Source organism: Plectropomus leopardus, chromosome 15 (genome assembly GCF_008729295.1).
Source record: "Plectropomus leopardus isolate mb chromosome 15, YSFRI_Pleo_2.0, whole genome shotgun sequence".
NCBI classification, from domain to species: domain Eukaryota; kingdom Metazoa; phylum Chordata; class Actinopteri; order Perciformes; family Serranidae; genus Plectropomus; species Plectropomus leopardus.
In genome coordinates this window covers 27977169-27990774 of record NC_056477.1, presented here as the reverse complement: position 1 = coordinate 27990774, position 13606 = coordinate 27977169, and positions in this window count along the sequence as shown.

The window sequence follows — 13606 nt, the reverse complement described above, 5'->3', positions numbered from 1 at the left end:
GCAGGTGATTAATTGAAAAGCTGGTTCAGTTTATGTGTGAACAGCTCTATAGGTTGATTATTCCACTGTTAAGGTCTCTACATCTCCTGGCAATAGCACAGATTTGATAAGTGGAGCTCTGTGCAGCCTTTTCAAGGCTGATGCAGAAGGAAATGACTCCGTAATATACACCATGTGTATGACTACATCACTGAAATCCAAGGACAGATTGTAAATAAGTGTTTCTAATACCCTCCAGAATATCAAAATACTTTAGCCTCGGTGTCAACTTGTCAGCAGGGAGCATTTCTTTCATTTCTGCCTTTCTTTGTTTCATTCTTTGCCAAATGAAAAAGAATGTGAAACTTGGGGTAATTATTGATGACAGAGTTTTGTAGGCACAGCCCTAGTGCTCTGGTGATTTTCAGATTAGTTGGACCTCAAATCAAAGTTTGAATCAATACCATCAACCTTCAAAAAACAAGTGGTCAAACCCTGGTAGGGATTAAACAAACTCTGAAAGCGCAGAAATACTGAAACGCTGGCACAATTAGTCTGTGAGCTAATACACAGGTTCTACCCAGTTACATGTGTGGCAGGAGGGACCTGGGGATTTAGACCGTTCCACAAGTGAGTGTTTTATGTTAAAACAAACATCTGTTCAATGTTTTCTCATAGTGAGCTCACCCACCGGACAAAATTACCCAGGAAAAACATGCCCATCAAATATTTTTTTCTTTTTTTTTTTCTGAGTATTAGTCTTCAAACCTTCACTTCAAAGAATCACTAAAACTTTACTTTTTGATATTGCTGTGATAATTATTTAGAATAAGGTATAACACCCACAATACAACGGCATAAGGACAGAGAATGAGGTAGAGATGAAGTAGTGAATTTATAAATGTAGAAGGGTGGAGATGCCATGGAGCGGAGGGGTCAGGGTAATGACTGTGGACAGGTCCAGAGGAGTAGACCGCCAAGCCTTGAGTTCCACCACTAATAGGATTAAGAAGGATGGGATTCCCCCTGGAGGACTGGACACACTCACACCAGAGAGAGACGGAAGGAGCGACATCTCTGCCTCGCCTTGCAATACACCCGCAGGACTGGGTTTAAGTGTGTGTGAGTGTGCACGTTTGAGTTGCACTTCTCTGAGGATGGGGATCTAAGGACCAAAATGTCCTCACAAGGTTAGAAAAGTTAGCTTTACATTGTGGATTTGCAATTAAGATTGGCAGCGTTATTAGATCATTGGGTCAGTTGTTAAGGTTTGTACCTATTAATCAACAGCTAAACTGTGTGTTAGGCCTTCAGGCAACTGTTGAACTCTTAAAACTCATAATGTCTGTTTTTACTTGTAATTTTTGTCGTCTTGGTATGTAAGTAGTGGTTGTTTTGGATTTTTTTAGATTTGGTCTTTTTAACATTTGACACTTCTTTCAGCCTCCAGTCCCTATATTCAAGAGTTTTTGTCTTCTTCTTGTTGCTCAGAACCAAACAAAACACCCAGAGAAATTATTTTGTATCTTTTAGAGATGACTTGTCCAAGAAAATGCTTGGCTTATACCTTTTACTTTGCTAGGATGCAGACCTTGAAATCAGTCAACTCCACTGAGTTCAAGTTCACAGATTCGTCTGGCATCGTGACATCAAACAGCTGTTTCTTGGTTTAAATTAAAAAAACAACAACAACCAACAAGCACCTCAGTGGGGACTAAAGATTAGCCAATCGGGACCACAATGGGACTAAAACAATCGTCAAATGTTGTACGGCAACCGATGGGAAGTTCAAAATCTATACGTCCTCTCAATATCGCCCAACATATTACTTCCATAGGTCCATTGGTTACCACTTTAGTCGACACTGATATTCCACACTGATTTAACTCAACAATGGACTTACATTAACTTTTGTACAGACATTCACGGTCCCCAGAGGATGAAGTGTTGTAAGCAGTCTTTTTGTTATCCCTTCTGCCAAGGTAACTACCATCTTTATCAACTTTTGCCAGAAATGTCCAGAATGAAAACACATACTCCTCTGGGAGGGTGGTTTGAGTGGATTATCCTGAAAATACCAGATAAACATTCTAGGAATCAAAATATTCACACTTTCATAGTTAAGCATAATGCATTTCTTAAAGAGATAATGAGGTGTACACAATCTTTTCCATCTTTTCTATCTGAAAACAAATATTTTTACAATTTATCTGCAGTTCATGTGGGTCTCAGATGCATTTTTTTTTTAGAAAATAAGTATAGTTCTTATTTTGATATAATTTAAAGGATTTTACTTTTATACAGTACTACCTACCTACTAGTACCTACTTTCCTGAGTTTTCTCTCAATACCTTTGTTGCTGCTTTTTTTTTCCAGATGCATCAGTGTCTCTGTTCGTGTCCTCCTCTGAACTTCCTCCATTGTTTATGCAGTATGTGGTTGCTTGTCTCCAATGTACCTAAATTGTGACTATGTGACAACAGCATAATAATGCACGCAAAGCTCTTTCTTTTCTCTCCACTTGTTGTTCACCCCCTTAAACCAGAGGGAGGTGAGGAGGAGGAAAGGCCTCAGTGTGATGGCGAGTGATGGTGACACAGAGCGCTGCCTGGGAGCCTCTTCACTGCTCTGTCCACAACATCAGCAGAGAGCCAGAGCTTTACATACCCTGCAACACTCTCTGTCCCTTCTGACACACACACACACACACAGTTTTCTATTACAACACTTTCAGACTTTGCTGAATATGTTTATTCTTTGAATGATCTTTGATGATAGTTTTTATGAGCATGGAAAAAGTACAAAACAAGTAAGACATAGCCAATTAACCCAAACCACAGGTTACAAAATTACTTTTATATATTGACTTATAAAGTTTTTTATTTGACAATCGGGACAAAACTGTATTGAAACTTTTTTTGATATGTCATGGGTCCTATTTTTTCTTTTAACGTCATTATGTCGATGTTGGTTTTACCACTTTTATGCAGATGATGAAATTTCACTTGAAGTTTACCACCAACACAATACAAGTCTCTCAATCGAGCATTATACTGTAAATTAGAGGCTGACCAGTACTGATTATTTGAGGCTGATAGTGATATCCAAATTAAAGCATTAAAAAAATGTTAACAATATATCTACTTGGCAGGACTTTTTACACTTGCACTTATCTACTTGGTAATATGTATGGTTGTGTTGTTGACCTAGCCAGTTTAGCCAGGTGTTCATATGTGAAGATTATCTTGCTGAACAAAACATGCAAGTATCTTAAATATTTCTTCCAGAGGTTACTTTCTGCAATGACCCAAAATCCAATGGAAAAACCCAATAGGCTTTTTGATTAAGGAACCGGAGGTGGTGTTAGCTTCAAAGTTGGCCTTTGGGGCACTCTATGGGGATTGACTCCCTTTCGGAGCAAGCCCTAGGTGGCATTTGCAGTTTTTGCCACTTTCTCAGTGGTTTCATTTTTCTAGCCTCCCGCAGTCGCCGCTTCTCTTTAACGCATAAGTCAACAGCTTCTCAGTGCATGCCTTTAGAAAAGTTGTGTATTGTCAAGCAAACTGTTTGCCATTTAACTATGGATCTTCTGTGGAACACTGAATTGCTCGCCTGACTCAGCTGCTTTCTGTAGAATGAAACCTGTTTCCATATTTCTAAGTGTGTTCTCATGCCGAACTTGTCAAATATGTCCACTCTGTCAGTGTTTTTGGTGTAAGAGCGTGACACCAAAAGCCACCTTATGCATCCAACCAAGTCAAGTCAATTCAATTTCATTTATAAAGCCCAATATCACAAATCACAACTTGCCTCAGAGGGCTTTTCAGCATACGACATCCCTCTGTCCTTACACCCTCAAATCCAGACCGTAGCTGGACATCAGATGAGAGCACATAACAACCGGTGGTGTTGTTATTATAAGCCATTGGACAGCCAGACAGCACCGGGTATGCCCACATGCTACGTGCACAGGTGGCGTAACTTGAGAATGTGACTGAATAGAAGTGGTTGCATACACCTGAAATGCTGACAGACAGCGTCAGGTAATAATGCTGCCGATAATGACATAAGGAGCGCAACTGCAAGGGAGGGGAGGTGGATGGGTCCTACAAACAACTGACTGTCATGCAAGACTTGACAACCCGCACCGGTTGCCATGTGTTGTTGAGTAAACATAAGGACCATGCTGCTTCACTCCAACATATGCATGTGTTTATGTCATGGTAATGTGCGGTGTCATCCCACCATGACGACATCCGACTATTTGCATTTGTAGACATCACTGTAACAGCATCCTGGAGCGTAAACAGCAGATGCAGAAGGGCACCTAAAACGTCATCAGTAGACTTGGAAGGTCACTGACAGAACGGCATCATGTTACGAGTTGGGATGAGAACATGCTGATATTTCCCAGTGAGCCATTCTCAAAGAGGAGACCCCTTTAACCTTTAACCCTTACCTTAACATGAATGTAATCCCTACCAATCCTAAACTAACCTTATATAGAAGGAAGCACCTGCAAAATGTCCTCCTCTTGGTCTTTATCTTTATATCGCTTCTCGGCCCTCAGAAGAATAGCACTGCAAGTTGGCATGCACACTTGAACACACACATTCCCATGGGTGCCCTGTTTGAACACTCCCCCACCCACCCGCCCTCAAGCTCAGTACTTAGGGAGCATATGCTGGGTGCTGTGTCTCTCTGTCCTCGGGGGCCCGTGGGACCGAGGCCCCTGCCCGCCTGCCTCGTCTGCCTATTTATGACCAGAGCCAACAGGACAGGGCTGACGGATGGGCCCCTGAAGCTGGGGACAGGCTGGGGAGAGGGGAAGGGAGGGTGGGAGGCAGCGGCGGGGGGGGTCACACTCAGTCCTCGGCAATTAGAGGGAAAGAGTATGAATGTGTGTGTGTGTGAGAGCTTGTGTGTCGGAGGGCAGACATAGTGTGAGTTGGACTTTCCTAATCCATTATCGCCGGGCCTTGCTCCAGGTGGCGTTATGTCGACACGCTGAATGGCGAGTGTGTCGTGATGTGACAGGTTGGATGTGCGTGCGCTGCGCTTACGCACGCGTGTGTGTTGGAGAGCAGACGCATCTGATGTGCGGTAATTGCTGCCCTTTCAGTTAACTGTTACAGATTGTCTTGAGAGGGGAAACTCAGTTCAGTCAGGCCGCACTTTGTCTCCGCCGCTGCCAAACTTCACTTCTCTCTTTAGGGGATTCAGACTCGAGAGGAAAGCAGATGGAAAAAAGAAACATTCCTGTTTGTTTTTTGGGCGCTTTGAGCTTGTTGTAGCATGCTGTGCAGAATGTATTTTTGACTTGTTTGACTTCCTGCGGTGAACACAATCGCTGTTGCATTTCAGTAATCGACACCTTCACACCAGCTATTTATCTCCATTAAAATCTGCGGCTTGTAGAGATATTCGTCTCATCTTAAAGGTGCTATGTGTAGCATTTTTCAAGATCAACATATTGCCAAATGAATTGTGATTGTTTCACATTAGGCAGATGCTATTAGCAGCCAGGTGTCTGTAGCCAACAATGCTATTTGCACCAATGGTGTAAACAGACTATGTGGTTATTTACACTTGTTTCTGATTTTTATACGACTTTATGGCTGTAAATTTGTGAGTTTTTTTTCTCTTGAATTTACCATTTTAACCTTTTGAAACCCGAATGAACTGAACTCAATTTCTTTCAAAAACATGGAAAGCAGGCAATGAGCAACTTAACCGAAAACATGACCAAAATTTAGAGAAAAATGTATAAAAAGTTACAAGATAATTACCTACAATTAAAAAAAGAAGAAAATTAAAGGAGCAGGAATTGGCTGAAAAAATATGTTCTAAAATTAAAAATATATTATAATATATAAATTAAATATGCTTGTTTTTATTTGTAGCCTGATTGTAAATGTATAGTTGTAAATATAGATTTCTTGATATATTATCCAAGTTTTGGATCATTTTTTAATGATCCTTTTTCTCTTTTTGTAAGCCAATTTTCAGGTAATTTATTTGTCATCTTTTACTGATTTCTTTTTCACAGTTTGCAGATCCTGTTACGCCACTCGGTACTAAAAGGGGTGGGGGTGGACCCAATAGCAAACACACTGGACAAAAAAACTGAAATTGAACAGTGATTTAATGATGATATGCGGAATGGAGGGAGGTTGGGAGTGGAGTTGGGGGATGGGAACCAGGGAGTGTGCAGGCAGGTGAGGCTGGTGTGGCTGATGGCGGAGGTGAGGCGAGGAGAAGCGTGAGCAGAGAGTGGAGCTGATCTGTGTTGGTTTGGATGTTGAATGGCTGAGTTTGAGGTGAAGGGCTGGGCGGCAAGGCACCTGAGCTTGACGGAGGTAGGCACTGAAGAGAGCACAAAAAGAGTCCGAATGACCACAAAAAATCACAATACAACAAAACGTGAAACACTAGAAAAGAGCTCCAAAGAGACAGCTGATCTACCCCTGGTAAGGTGTGTAACAATCTGGCGCTGGTCAAGAGTGAAGCGGGCTTTTAAGCTGCAGGGGAGATGATAATGACAATGAGGCGCAGGTGAAGAAGAGTGCACCAAGCTCCAGCACCTGGAAGCCACGCCCAGCCCCTGCAACACAGGAGGACACACAGAGAAACCACCAAGCATGCACATAAAACAAAACCACAAGCACACACAAAGCTACAAGTCGCCACAGATCCTTTCATACCAAATAACTGATTGCATTTTGTGAACCAATTTAATCACTTTTCAGAGGTTTAAATGCTTGTGAAAAGCATCTGAACGCAGCACATGAAAATTGATATCAGTCCAGGTTTCAAAGGGTTAATATCAGTGAATATCCGAGCTATCACTAGCCCTTACTTTGACCTCTTTGGCCTAAACCTAACCCCTTCCAACCCTGATGCATCGATGTGATGGGTACTGACCCCAATCACAGCACACGGTGTGATCCATAATAGCGTGTTGTAGAAATGGGTGTAAATAGCCAAATAGCAGCAGTGTAACTATTCTCACCTGGGTGCCAATAGACACTGTTCACATCATTGGTGCATCATCATTTTTTTCCCTGTTAAAGGGTATTTTTGGGAAGTTTTTCTTATCCACTATGAGGGTCCAAGCACAAAGGGATGTTATGTGCTGGAAAGCCCTTTGAGGCAAATTGTGATTTGTGATTCTGAGATAAAATTGAATAGAATTGAATTGAACTCTAAATCTTATTTTCTGTTTGCAGTGGAGCAATGACTCTGTTCCACCGACCACCTCTTCCTGTTTTGTGCCATAAAGCAAGAGCTGAATCAGAAGTCTAGTGAGGAAAAGACTCTGTGTAGCTGTGTGGTTGAGAAGTAGGACTCTCACTTATTCGCAAGAAAATATGTATTGATGCATGTAAAATCTCACACAGAATTTTGATATAATTTGGGGGTATGTGATGATGTAGCCAGTATGTAATTTGTTAATAATCTTTAACAGGAGGAGGGACGCAACTTCCTGTCCAGGTTGTGTCAGTGCCATTTGACGGGGGTTGTATCTTGCATAATATCATGTGATTGACTGATTGACTGATTGATTGATTGATTGATTGATTGATTGGTTATAGCATTTTTTAAATTTTCTGTGCTCTCAGTTCAGTTTTTTGAGGGTATGTTTGCTCTGAAGATGATCTTTGTCTCATCGTGTCGATTCACCTTGCCAATTTTAATAACCACAGCCAGGAAACATATGATGAGACAAAGTGATTTCAAACTGTCCACTGGAAGAACATGGGAATATAATTCCTATAAAAGCATACAAATTAGAGTCTGTTCATTCTTTCTTAACCCTGTGAAACCTGTAGCGACATCATTTTTCTTGTGTTGTTGTGCACCTTCCACAAGTTTTTAACTCCTTAAACTCTAAGCAAATTGGTGCAAAATTTTTATTTTTTTTTACAATTTGTTTTTCTTTACTTTTTCTTTTAATTTAATTTAATTAGATTTCTCTTTAATCTTTAATCCTTCTTTTATTATTATTATTATTATTATTATTATTATTATTATTATTATTAATTTATTTATTTGACAGATTTTTAGGTAATTTTCTCATTAGTTTTTGATTAATTTCTTGTTAATATTTTTGCTGTGAATTTCCTGGTCACTAGCAGGTATCAAAATTGATATTGGTCTTGAAAGATTTAATAACTGTCAACAATTTACAGGGTATAAGTCTAGGTCTGGTTAAGGGAGGGTGTCTTGGTCCAGACTCGGGGATAAAGAGAGATGTCAAGTTAACAAAGGGAGTGTATTTTGGTGGCATCCCCCCTCGTTCCTCCTTAAATTGCACACTGGATGTTTCTCTGATATATCTGTTAGTCTAGTCTGTTAGTCTAGTTATAATACCCTGAATGTTACACCCTGTGTGCATTTTTTTTAAGTATGCATCACTACTATGTTCATTTTATCTACCATTAAACATAAAATGCAACACACGCCTGCCTCGTCATTATTACGACATGGTTTAACAAACACACAGAAATCAATGTAAACATCCAGCCAACAAAGCTGAATGTAAATGTAAGTTGTAGTGTGTTTAATTATTCAGTTATTCAGTCTATATACCAAATTAGCATCATGTCGCTCAAGGCAAAACATTGAGAAGAATGTCAAGTGTGTGCCATCACTGATTCATTTATATTGTTTGTTATGATACACTGATAACCATGTAGAATTAAACATCGCGGTGTATTTTAGATTAATGTGTTTTCAGCATCGTGTGTGTTTTACATGTAATGTTTTCACATTCAAATCTTCTCCAGGAAGCATTTGGTTTCACATGATGGGCTTTACAACATGTTAAAGTGTTGTTTTTAATCATTATAAAACGGCATTTACATAATGCTGCATATAAAAGTGTCATTTGTGTGTGCTTTTGTGTGTGTGCATTTCTTTTTTTTATACTTGTAGACTTGTAAAGGAAACATAGTAATTACATGTTTATGTAATTAGGTCAGTAATTCAAAGGAATAAGCTTGTGTGTTTCCCATTAGTAATAAAGTAGCCCTTTGTGGCCTATATCTGTCACAAGGAGGTTTGCTCTTTCATTAGTTAACACACAAATAGACATATCTATGTACCATCAGTGCTTGACTTACACACATAACACACACACACATACCGCTTGCATCTGTGGACACCTGCAGTAATGCAATGCACACAGGTAAACATACTGACAAGAGTAACCCTTTGAAACCTGTAAAGAGATCACTTTTCAATGTGTTCCTTTCAGATGCCTTTCACAGCATTTGAAGCTTTGAACCCTAAAAAAAAAGAAAAAAAAAACATGGGGAAAAAAGGCAAGGAGTAACTTGGTGAAAAGCATTTCACAAGTTAAAAGATATTGATAAATTTAGAAAATTCTTTCTAATAAAAGCTAGGATTTTTTTTTGTTAAATGGTTTAATTACTGCAACAGGAGTTGTTTAAAGGGAAAAAAATAATATTTTAAAATAAAATAAAGACTGACATTATTTGAACTATGGGATAATGTCTTTGTTTTTATTAAAACCTCATCACATTTAAGTACATAGTGGTGCATAAATGTCTGTGTCATTATAGACTGACATTCTACACACTATTCAAATTTATATTATTTCATTATTTTTTAGGTAAATTTCTTGTAGTTTTTACTAATTTCTTGCTATGTTTTTGGCTTTTGTTTTCATGAAAGAAATGTAATTTTCTCAGGTTTCAAAGTTTACATGCATGCCCTGTCCCTTCGCTGGCAAAAGCAAAAACATACATACACATCATGCAACGCAATACACATACATTCATGCGCAAGTGCAAGGAGGCACACACGCATTTGTCATTCTTAAAAAAAAACACGTACATGCACAGATATACTCTCATCCAGCCTCATATATTCACAGAAATAACCATATACTTGCACATGCATGCCTTGCCAACCCAAGACTTTGCACACACACACATCACAAAACACAGAAAAATGCTTCCACGCACTTACTATTGCCAGACTCACACATGCCCACAACATGCTCACACTTTCGCCCTCCATCGGCAAACCACAAAATACACACACACGCACACACACTCAAAGAGGCACAGCTCCCTCCACTTCTAGGCCTTCAGAAGGTATTTTCTCTCTCTCTCTCTGCCTCATCAGGCCCTGTAGCAGAGGGCAGGCAGTAGCTAATAATAGGTATTGACTGGTTCAACGTGGGATGAGCAAGGTTCAACCATTGGATCTCCAAATGCGCCCGGGGGTCACTCACACAGCGAACACGTCTCCCCGGACCCGGCTGAAAGAGAAGGCATTTTAAACTTTCATGACTTCTCTGAAATCGCGGCTGTTTCGCCTTTCAGGCCTTAACTCTTTGTACTCAAAGCGCTCGGCCCGATCAATATCCGAGAAGGAGAGAGAGGAGAGCAGAGAAGAGGAGAGAGAGAGAGAGAGAGGAGGGGATGAAATCCAGACGTCTTTATTTCAGTGGCTAAAACTGTTGTGCGCAACACACACACAGCCCTGGGTTTGTACGGTCACTGCTGCTGTGAACTTTATGTGCACACTTATTGCATTGTGCACACATGCACACACACTTGAACTGTGCAGCTTGGAAAGCACACACACAGAAATACAAGCAGTTAGATGCATTAAAACACTAGTCAGAGTGGAACTATTAAAGGATATGTTTGGATTTTTTTTTTTTTTTAAGTTATCTTACAGCTTCACAGAGTGACTACACTGTAAGAAAGGAGTAACAAAATGCATTCCAAAATCCAATTATTGGCAAAAATACATTTGAAAGTGAGATTATGCAACCTTGTAACCATTACTCATTTCCCGAAGAAATAAAATTCAAGAATGTTAAATAGAATACACTCAGGGGTTTTGCTTCTACAGCCTCGCTTAGTCTGGTATGACCAGAAAAAAACTTCAGATTGATATTGCTTTATATAAACCATCACAAATCACCAGTACTGTTGCATTTATGATTTGACTATTACAAGTTTTAGCATGTACTGTTGTCAGTAATTGTCACTGCTGGCAACAAAAGTTTCATCTTGGCGAAATCAATGTTGCCCACAACTGAATGTTTTTAAAAGTGGTTTGTATGTTTCTCTCCAAATGCCAAAATGTAGATGCAGATCAAAATATTCTCATCTCAGGAGAGTTATTTCTGAATACAAATACTTAGAAGTGCACATAGAATCAAAACTTGGCTGCAAAACCCACATAAAAATTGCCATCTTCTCAAGTCAATCTGTTTTTTTTTCCTTAAGAGCATCTCATGAATGGATCACAGTACCACAATCAGTGAGGGAGTGCCCATCATATCATCCATTTAAGTGTAATGTGAAGAAAGGGTTTGTGCATTTACATTTGTTTCAATGTGGATTGATGTACATTGTCGCTTTTTAAATAGATATATTACTAATTAAATTGCAAAAGTGTGCCCCCATAAATAGTTCAAAGGGTTATCCAGATAGGGCCACTGAAAATCTTGGGGTGGCACACCAAAAACAAAAGCCATGAGTGAATTCCAGGAATTCTATGATACTGTATGATAAGTATGTAGGATAGTTAAAAATAAAATAAATTAATAAAATGTTTTTAAATACCAACGTAATCTTAAGAAAATACATGAAAAGACCATGATGGCCAAATATTGCATTGTGTTTCTGTGTCTTTTTTCAGTGTGTGCCTCGTTGCTTTGCCAGCCATCATGTGCCTGTAGTGCTTCAGTGTTTTTCCTGTTTCACCTGGAGACTCACCTTCACCGTTGCCGGCATTTTCCAAAAATCCTTGAGTGCCAGCCTTTTTTTTTCTTTTTTTTTTTTTAACTTTTTCTTTTTTTTCTAATTAATACTCTTAATTCTGCTCCTCATGTCTCTCTCTAGGTCCAGAACACAAAAACCCATACATCACAATGTATTGTGTTCAATTATGTGTTGGTAGCATTTAGGCACCAAAACTACTTGGTTAAGTTTAGATAAATATCTTGTTTTTTAGTTTCGCTGAAAGTTCCATAAGGGACTTAAGTATGTTAAAAAAAAAAGTGCCGTCACATAATGTAACATAACTATGCTAAGTTAAAATTAGTCTACATAAGCTTGATTTGACGGGAAACAATATTCCTGAATGAAAGTCCGGTGAATGTTGACCCCTCCATCACTCCAGCCTCTTCCCTATACACCGACTTTCTTCATATGGGGTCGTAACATTAACCATGACCAATTGCAAGACGTCCTTGTACCAGAGAATGTGACAAAGGAAAAGTGTGACAAATGATCTTAATTGATCTTCCACTGGCATAGTTTCTGTGGTTCTGGCATGTAATTTCAACACAATATCTGCCAGCACCATGTGGTGCTCAGAGGTCTTTATAGTTTTACATATTTCTGCAAGACCAGGTTGTCAAATACCAGTGCTTTGTCACACACTCAAGTTAATCTGAACTGCACCGCTTGGTTAAGTGTAAAAGTAGCCATAGTTATGTTGATTACTAGACTCTTTTAGTTTGGAAATTCCAGCCCATTCTCATCCTCAGGCCACCATGCCCCTCATCATGTGATATTGACACCAATTGACCCTCAGGTGTCTTTATGGCTCTCAGCTAACTGTAATTGTAAACCCATCCACAGCAATATTGGATGCTGAGGGCAACCGAGTGCACAAGTGTGTAAAGATCAGAGGATTCAGCATGTAAGTTGGATGTTTAAAATAAAAAATGGCTTTCACCCAGGAGGCCGCTGTTTGTGTCCCCAGCCCATTTTCACTTCAAATTCTTTAAATAGCATCACTCTGTCAGTTCTTTTGGCATACTAGCCTCCTTCAATGTCCAACCATAACATGGCTGTTGTGGTGGGTTTTTTTCCTTCTTTTTCTATACCTTAATGTGCGCCTTTTTTACCTAAAACGAATCATCTGTGATTTTGTTGCATCATCCCAACCACTGTGACAGTTTGCATTGTTGTGTAACCATAACAACCGTGCTGCTTCATCCCACCATGTGCATTTGTTTACCTCACCGTAATGGCATCCTGGGGTGATCTTTTTTTTAAAATCTAACCAAGTAGTTTTGTTGCCTAAACTGCAACCATATTGCAACGTAACTATATGTTTCAATAGATGCACATGTGACAAAGTGTTGGTATTGGATGCACTGGGAATGAGAACGGGTTGGTCACAATGTGAAAAAATAAAACAAATATATAGAGTATATACACAGCGGCATAAAGTGCACAGAGTTCAATTTAGCCCTCAAGAGTTCACATACGGAGTCAAAAGGCGCAAACATGCATGCGGTGAAATCACACAAGATGTTAAAAGGACACACTGTGAGATTTGTACAAAGCAGCAGGCAGACAAACAGCAGAAAGAGAATGTGAACAAACCAGCAGAGCCCTCATGATCAGCCTCAGGCTGTAATGGACATGAACAACCTCTGTGTTAACAGCAAAGAGGCCTGTTTTGATTCCTGACACATTTAGTACAGAGAAGTCTTTCTCTATTTTCAGATGGTTTCCAGTGAGCTGACTCATACTGGTCCTGGAACAGTTTCTTCAGCTTTCAGAATTTGATGAGATTCAAAATAATGGACACAATACATGCGTGGGATATGTGCATGTGTGTG